Below are 6,383 nucleotides of genomic sequence, written 5' to 3'. Positions count from 1 at the left end.
TGTTACTGTTTCCTTCCAGGATGAACGTGTTCTACTCGAAAATCACATAATTCTGTTCTAAAAAAAAAGTGGACTAATAATTTTTCAAATAAAAAATTACAACGACAGTTTGTGCGAAACTGGTCAACTTCCTGTATTTATTATCTGACCGCAGGTAACTTGACAAGTCTGGAAGAGAGGGGTTGTTTGTTGACAAATCGTGGCCAATGGAAACCAGGCTGTCCCGGGACATTAACCAATCATGTCTGAGGAAGGGCGTGGCTATTAAAACAGGTATGATGAACTCAAAATAAATAGGTAAATAAATGTCTCAAATCTTTACAATTAACAAAGATAATCTTATTTAAAATACACAATCATTAACCATGAATTGGCATTTGTGCACCAAACGTTACTTTTAACAATGATTAATTAATACAGTTGTTGCCAGTTAATTTTCTGCCGCTGAACTAATTGAATAATCATTAACTAATCAGTTGAGCTCTAATTTTAGAATATGCTGAGTGCAGATTACCCTTAGAACAAAGCATCTGTTTAAAAGCTCAAGAAAAGCACAAGTGACCCAAAGATGGAAAGAAGGTACTTGGTTATACTTAGTTATTCAAGTGAATGGGGAAGTGATCTCAGACTTTTGGACCCGTGTTGATATTATAACCCGCCATGACTTTTCTTTGCATCACTTGCAAGTATCTCAAGAAATATTAATATCAAAGTCAAGTTGGAAGACTGCCAGAAAAGTTGCTAATCACATTCAAGCTTCCCAGCACATGAATACAATAAATATACATATTGGATAAATTTTCATCATTATTTTATGTGATGATCCAAAGAGGGAAAGCACAAAACCAGAAGGTTGAGAGTGATGCTTGAGTCCACCTGATGAATGTAAGTCCAGTATTCCCACTCTTTTAGCTCTGTTTTTGGTCTCCACTAACTCCTGAGGGAACTATGTGACTCTATAGCTGCTAAATGCTTCACTATGTTCACCAGTTAGTGAACTGGTAGTGGAGAGTGAATTTCTACAGCTTTTTTTTTTTTTAATGAAAACAGCTGCTGTAGCTGGACATAAGGCTGAACTAAATCACTAAAAACCAAAACAATGAGCTAAAAGAAGCTTAAAAAGCTGCGTTGCGCTCAGGGGATCTACAGAGTTGGTGATATGTCTCCGTGAACTCTCACATTAAATACAGTTATTTGATCTGTTAATAGAAAAATATTGATTAGTAGCTTTCTTTTAGCTGGTCTCAATGTGTAAGCCCCTTTTAAGTAGCCTATGGCTGTTGAGGCTTTACTTGGACCAGAGGTTAAAGATGTCAAAGGCTAAAAGAAGAAACCCAAGACATGTGTGCCACTAACTCAGACTTCATTACTGAGTCAGCTGCCTTCAGTGTTCAGTCCACTCCCCTGCAGTCAGACTTGGCAGAGGGAGAGCTGAGGCCCTGGCTGGTCGCTGTCACTGTTTGAGACTTATTCATTTAAACATGGCTTGAGGTGTAGCAGCTCTGCTTGCTTTGAAGTCCTGTTTGACCTGCAAATGTAATTTGGATTTTACACTGACATAACTCTCCTTCAGTGTGGCATTAGCGTCCTCCGGACTAAATAAATAAGGCTAATTCTCCACATCAGAGCAGTTTAAAAAAGCATAGGATGTGTAACACAAGGACATTAATTTTAATAAAGCATAATTCTGATTTCCTGATTTGCACATTCAGTTATTTCACAAGTTTTAAAGCTTTCTGACCACATTAGCAATGCAAACCAGAGTGGCTGCTGTTAGTATTCGTGCTGCAGCATGTATGAATAGCATGATTTTTAAATTTATTTTTTTATGCAGCGTGAATGGAATAAAGATGAATTTGATTTAGACAGAGGACAGAGTGGACTAACATCTATTTGAAACTCTCGTCTGAAGTTGTCTGAGTAAAGGAGCTACGGCTTTAGGAGGATTTCAGATCTGAAAACTTCTCGCGATGAGTTTTCTTCATGAGTGAGACTTTGAGTAATTAACTTAACAAAGAACGTGTTCAGAGATATCAGCTAATGATCTGCTATCATATCGTAGATCAAGTCTCTGAGAAAAAAAAGGAAAATCAACATTAAATCTTGATGTCTTGAGTCTTCATTGATGAGAAAACCTCTTCACATTTTTACATTTTTGACACATCAAAGGCACCTGAAATGAAAGACAGATTGAAGATGATTGGCCTCTTGACTAAAGTGTTTTCTGTTGGAATTTTATCTTTGTTAACTAGGTAAAATAAAAATGTTTTCCACAGCCTTAAACATGTAAAATATCTACTCTTACTTCTTTCCCTAAACCTAACTGGCGCATTGCAGTGGTTGTTTTTGCACAGTTACCGTCACGAAACAGTGGTTGAAAAGTAAAAGCAGCAGGATTGTGGACCTTGAAAAGGCAAGTGATTTACTTAAAAGCCCCAGCAGTCAGTTTAAGTGTTAAAAATGCCTTTAGCTTCAAATACAGATTAAAAACCGGTCTCTAAAACCAGTCATCTGACAGGATTCAGGATTTGCCTTTGCCATCACGTTTAACACAGAGGTAAAGCAATAAGGCAAATATTCACATTAGACTCTAAAGGTCCTTGAGTGAGGTTAATTAAACCAGAACAGGCTTCCTGTTTGCATGAGATCCAGGTGTTGACTTTATAGCCTCTGATAAAATGTCATGAAACGAGGCCTGGGGTCACACGCTGCAGTGTTCCAGTTGTTCCATTGGAAGTTTCATTCATTTAATTCCTTGTGCCCACAACCAACTGCTGTTGGCTGTCTTGCTGTTGCCATGCATGGGCATCAGACTGCTCTGAGCACCTCAGAAACACATATTCTAATTATGTAGCTACTCTACATAGCGTTGCCCTGGACTCCAATGCTACCGCAAGGAGTCTCCACTTTTAAGAATAGGCTAAAAACTATAGTTAGGGATGCCTCAGGCTTTTCTTGAACCATCCCTTACAGTGGATATAAAAAGTATGCACACCTTTAAACTAATACTTTGTTGAAGCACCACTCAGTCTTTTTGGGTAAACGTCTATCAGCATGGCACATCTTGACTGGGCAAATTTGCCCAGTATTTTTTGCAAAAATGCTCCAAATCTGTCAGATTGCGAGGGCATCTCCTGTGCACAACCCTCTTCAGATCACCCCACAGATTTTCAATCGGATTCAGGTCTGGGCTCTGGCTGGGCCATTCCAAAACTTTAATCTTTAAGGCCCCAGTTCCAGCTAAAGAAAAACAGCCCCAAACCATGATGCTGCCACCACCATGCTTCTCTATGGGTATAGGTGCCTTTTGGAATTATGGCCAAAAAGTACAACCTTGGTTTCATCAGACTATAACACATTTTCCCACATGCTTTTGGAAGACTTTGCATGTGCTTTTGCAAAATTCAGCCAGGCTTGGATGTTTTTCTTCGTAATTTCTTACGAAGAAAAACATCCAAGCCCGGCTGAGAAAAGGCTTCAGTCTTGCCACCCTACCCCAATGCCCAGACATATGAAGAACACAGAAGATTGTTGTCACATGTACTACATTTGCCAGAGATTCCTGCAGCTACTTTAATGTTGCTGTAGACCTCTTTGCAGCCTCCCTGACCAGTTTTCTTCTCGTCTTTCATCAATTTTGGAGGGACATCCAGTTCTTGGAAATGACACTGTTGCACTATATTTTGTTCACTTGATGATGACTGTCTTCACTGTGTTCCACGGTATATCTAATGCCTTGGAAATTATTGTGTACCCTTCTCCTGACTGATACCTTTTAACAATGAGATCAATGAAACCCTCTGACGCTTTGGAAGCTCTCTGCGAACCATGGCTTTTGCTGTAAGATGCGACTGACTGCATTCCCATCAGCCTCAGCTTGACTTTGACCTTAATGTTTACAGGTTGGAGGTAACTGCATTTTGTTTAAGAACAGCAAATATTCTAATATTAATCAGATTAAGACACAAGTGGATGACTGCAATTTTCCCATGAGACATTTAACAGCTGATATGAGCAAAGTTGTCTTGTCCACCCCCTTGTCTTCATTGGATTAAGACTTGGGTATTGCATCCAAACTCACATAGTCTATCCAAAATACACAAATTAACCACTCCATGGAGCTGAGTGGCCAATGAGCTACAGGATACTCAAGGGGGATCCTGTTTCTGGACTCATGCCAGGAATTATGTTCCCTGATTGTAATCCAGTGTCCCGCATGCTAAAAGTAGACTGTAAGGACTGCACTCAGACTTTAAGGTAGACTGGAGTCTACCTCCTGCTACAAACCTTTCAGTCTACAGTTGCCTCTCTTCAGCTATACAGCTATCTGCTGCATTTTATCTACAACGCTCTAGCTTCACAATAAAAGCCTCCTATGTCATTTTAAGGGCAATTTGCCTATTTCTGACAAGCACCACTTCGCTCGCTCAGTCGCAAAGTGCCCGTCGTTTCAGTTACACGGTGACGGTGTTGCCATCTGTCACTACAACAGGTCCAGAGTCTGAGGCGACACCCCTGATGTTTAATGAATAAGGGTCTGGTTCTCCAGTAGGGAGTGCAGGGTTCTCCGTGCTAACTGCACAGCCAGGACAACTCTAGGGCTGGCCGTGCTCTTCAGAGCAAACCCGCTATCCAACCACCTCTCGAGACCGGCAGTCTCAGATAAGCCCCAAGCGTTTGATGGGGGGGGGGGGATTGTCTCCCTTCCTTTATCAATCTCAAGCAGAGAGCTTTTTTTTTTTTGCCACCATTATTCTGTGCTCTAACTGATAACGCTGTGGAGAGCCCAGAGTGGAGTGAAAGACATATTGTGCAGGGTTTGCAAAGATAAAAAGAGAGTGAACCCGAAAAGGTCAAAGGCATCTGTGAACACACTGAATGAGTCAGTGTAAACATCCAAGGACCATGTTTAATTCTAAAGCCCTGAATAACACATCACAGCCATGTTCCTAGTACCTGTGTACTTTTTTTTTTAGTTGTGGTAATAATCTTGCATTCAGGGAACAAAAGAAAATCCAAAAATATCTTTTTTATTTATATATTTTTGAAGTTTTTAAGAATTATTTTTGAAGTTTGACCCTTAAAGCATAATTTCATGATGCCTGCGATTCTTTTTAAGATTCACCAATCGCTTATTTCTGTCCAGATTGGCTTGAAATTGGTACTGAAGGTTCAATAAACCCTCAGGATAATTTACAACATGAATAAGTAGTTGTAAATATAGCTGCTACTCGATGTTTTACAGTCATTTTTTTGTACCTGAAGAATCGTTCGCTTTTAAAAATTCATATCTCCACTAGTTTCCACTTTCTTGCGACCTAATTGGGATTCTATGTGGTATTAACATATTTCTATCACATCTAGAAGTTTTAAAAAAGCATTAAAAAAAAGAGTGCCACAGATTTTGCTAAATATATATTGAACTGAAAAATTGAGCTGACAGATTTTTTTTTAATATTCATTGCAAACACATAAAAAATTCAAAGATGTTCCATGACTGAAGTGAACATGAAAAGTTCTGAATTCTGTCTGAGTTGGCAAGGAATGATTTGTACCATGATTTTTTAAAGGGGAATTCTGGGAAATCACAACCAAACAGAATTCAGACGACTTTGGATAATTCGGGTTTGTTGCAGCTTAAGTCTTATTTTCATAACTATCCATCATTTTTTCACGCTGCTGCAGCAAAGTCATGAAGCATAGATACTGTCAAGACAGGTTGTAAACAAACCACTGACTTATTCAGAACCACTTTTATTTGGATGTCAATTCCATTGGTTACACTTCATCTGTCCCTTTTTAGGATCCAGGTCCAGGCTCAACATTGGTGGCAACAAGCTCAGTAAAGTCCTCATCCCCAGTGGTCCGGTCTGGACCTATAGAGGCATAGCTTGGGAAAGAAAACAACACAGGGTTTCAGTTATATGAGATCACCACACCCCAACCACACACAAGTAAAGGAGCAGTGAGCTTGATCACCTGGAGCATAGCAGAGGGAGAGCTATAGTAGCATCAGCTAGAGGGGCTGCCTCGGCTGCCTGACCTGAATCTGCTGTCTGATGCCCCCCGCTGCACTTGTTTGCGGGGGGGGGGGGGGGGGGTGTTAGAGGGGGATCACAAGATGTCAGAAATGTTTGTTGCTTTAAAGAACTGTTTTAAAATCACCTTACTGCTGCTGCTGCTGTTGCCATGACAGGTTCTCTTGTCAGAATTCTGTCAGTTTCAGACTCCGGACTCGATCTGCTTCACTCAGCGTCATCGCCCCTGAAATGGTGGACACAAACGATTACGTGTTGTTTGAAAAATTTATTAATAAGCTTTCCTGTTGAAAAGACCTCAGAATTATGGTATCCTGGGAATTAACAGAAGGTTTTCCATGACTA

Source organism: Toxotes jaculatrix, chromosome 24 (assembly GCF_017976425.1).
Source record: "Toxotes jaculatrix isolate fToxJac2 chromosome 24, fToxJac2.pri, whole genome shotgun sequence".
In the NCBI taxonomy this organism is placed as follows: domain Eukaryota; kingdom Metazoa; phylum Chordata; class Actinopteri; family Toxotidae; genus Toxotes; species Toxotes jaculatrix.
The sequence above is the reverse complement of the archived record's forward strand: the minus strand, read 5'-3'. Positions refer to the sequence as shown.